Source organism: Physeter macrocephalus, chromosome 7 (assembly GCF_002837175.3).
Source record: "Physeter macrocephalus isolate SW-GA chromosome 7, ASM283717v5, whole genome shotgun sequence".
Lineage (NCBI taxonomy): Eukaryota > Metazoa > Chordata > Mammalia > Artiodactyla > Physeteridae > Physeter > Physeter macrocephalus.
In genome coordinates this window covers 63,386,285-63,388,758 of record NC_041220.1, presented here as the reverse complement: position 1 = coordinate 63,388,758, position 2,474 = coordinate 63,386,285, and positions in this window count along the sequence as shown.

Here is a 2,474-nt window from a genome sequence, read left to right as displayed (position 1 = left end):
TGCGTCCAGCTATATGCATGGGACATCTTCATTTGTGTATATTGGCTGCTGAGATGAGTCACATTTTTCTAGCCTAATTTCCAGAAGATCTATCTACAGGATGAGACGTACTCTGTTGGATTTCTCAACTCTTACTTTCGCATCTCAGATGTTGCCTGGTGATTGGAGACGGCAACATAGCCTCTAGCTGAATGCTTTAATATTTATAATGTTCTCAATGTGAAACTCAAGTTGGCAGAAGAAATAACCACTCTGATTCACTTTGCCTTTGCTTTGGATTTTCATGGCTGTTACAAATGCTTTTGAGTGATGTGGATGGTCTGGATAAACAGTTTCTTTAACTACATAGCCAGCTCTCTAGTTTTCTTCCCTCCATATTCACCCTTCTAAACTGGAATCTTATCCAGTTCTCCTACTTCTCCAGACTCCCTAAGCCTACAAGCATGCTCAGGTTTTCCTCATCATACAAGGAAGGATCAAACTTCTGCTTGACTCTGCTTCTGCCGTATTAGCCAGTGTCTGCTCTTTTCACCACCAAACTTCTCAAGAGCGTAGCCTAGCTTCACTGCCTCTTCTCTTCCCATCTCTCACCAGCATTCACTGTGGAATTCACTGCAGCCTGTCTTCTGGCCCAAGCACATGACAGAAAAAGCTTTCCCAAAGGTTACAGGTTCAACAAATTTCTATTGAGCTCTGATTGTGTGCCAGACATTGTTCTAGGTTCTTAGAATACAGTCGTGTGCAAACTGGTAAAAATCCCTGCCCTTGGCCGGAGAGAAGATGGCGGAAGAGTAAGACGTGGAGATCACCTTCCTCCCCACAGATACATCAGAAATACATCTACGCGTGGAACTGCTCCTATAGAACACCCACTGAACGCTGGCAGAAGACCTCAGACCTCCCAAAAGGCAAGAAACTCCCCACGTACCTGGGTAGGGCAAAAGAAAAAAGAATAAACAGAGACAAAGGAATAGGGACGGGACCTGCCCCAGTGGGTGGGAGCTGTGAGGCAGGAAAGGTCTCCACACACTAGGAGCCCCTTCGCGGACGGAGACTGCGGGTGGCGGAAGGGGGAGCTTCCGAGCCGCGGAGGAGAGCGCAGCAACAGGGGTGCGGAGGGCAAAGCGGAGAGATTTCCGTAGAGGATCAGTGCCGACCGGAACTCACCAGCCCGAGAGGCTTGTCTGCGCACCCGCCGAGACGGGCGGGGGCTGGGAGCTGAGGCTCGGGCTTCGGTCGGATCCCAGGGAGAGCACTGGTGGCGTGAACACAGCCTGAAGGGATTAGTGCGCCACGGCTGGCCGGGAGGGAGACCGGGAAAAGTCTGAAGCTGCCGAAGAGGTAAGAGACTTTTTCTTCCCTCTTTGCTTCCTGGGGCGCGAGGAGAGGGGATTAAGTGCGCCGCTTAAAGGAGCTCCAGACACAGGCGTGAGCCGTGGCTATCAGCGCGGACACCAGAAACGGGCGTGGGACGCTAGGGCTGCTGCTGCCGCCAACAAGAAGCCTGTGTGCGAGCACAGGTCACTCTGGGAGTCCGGGAGAAGTATGGAGTTGCCGAAGAGGCAAGAGACTTTTTCTTGCCTCTTTGTTTCCTGGTGTGCGAGAAGAGCGGATTAAGAGCACCGCTAAAAGGATCCCCAAAAACAGGCGCAAGCCGCAGCTATCAGCGCGGACCTCAAAGACGGGCATGAGACGCTAAGGCTGCTGCTGCTGCCACCAAGAAGCCTGTGTGCAAGCACAGGTCACGCTCCACACCTCCGCTCCCGGGAGCCTGTGCAGCCCGCCACTGCCAGGGTCCCGTGATCCAGGGACAACTTCCCCGGGAGAACGCACGGCGGGCCTCACGCTGGTGCAACGTCATGCTGGCCTCTGCCGCCGCAGGCTCGCCCCGCATCCGTACCCCTCCCTCCCCCCGGGCCTGAGTGAGCCAGAGCCCCCGAATCAGCTGCTCCTTTAACCCCGTCCTCTCTGAGCAAAGAGCAGACGCCCTCAGGCGACCTACACACACAGGCGGGTCCAAATCCAAAGCTGAGCCCCGGGAGCTATGCGAACAAAGAAGAGAAAGGGATTAATAATTATTTTTTATTTTAATAACTTTATTTTATCCTACTTTATTTTATCTTCTTTCTTGCTTTCTTGCTTTCTTCCTTCCTTTATTCCTTCCGATTAAAGCTCCACAATCAACTTGATGTACCCTGCACCTGTGGAATACCTGAATAAACAACGAATCATCCCAAATTAAGGAGGTGGACTTTGGGAACAAGATATATTATTTTTTTCCCCTTTTTCGCTTTCTGTGAGTGTGTATGTGTATGCTTCTGTGTGAGATTTTGTCTGTATAGCTTTGCTTTCACCATTTGTCCTAGGGTTCTGACCGTCCCGTTTTTTTTTTGTTTGTTTTAATTTTTAAAATTTTTCTTTTTAATAATTATTTTTTATTTTAATAACTTTATTTTATCCTACTTTATTTTATC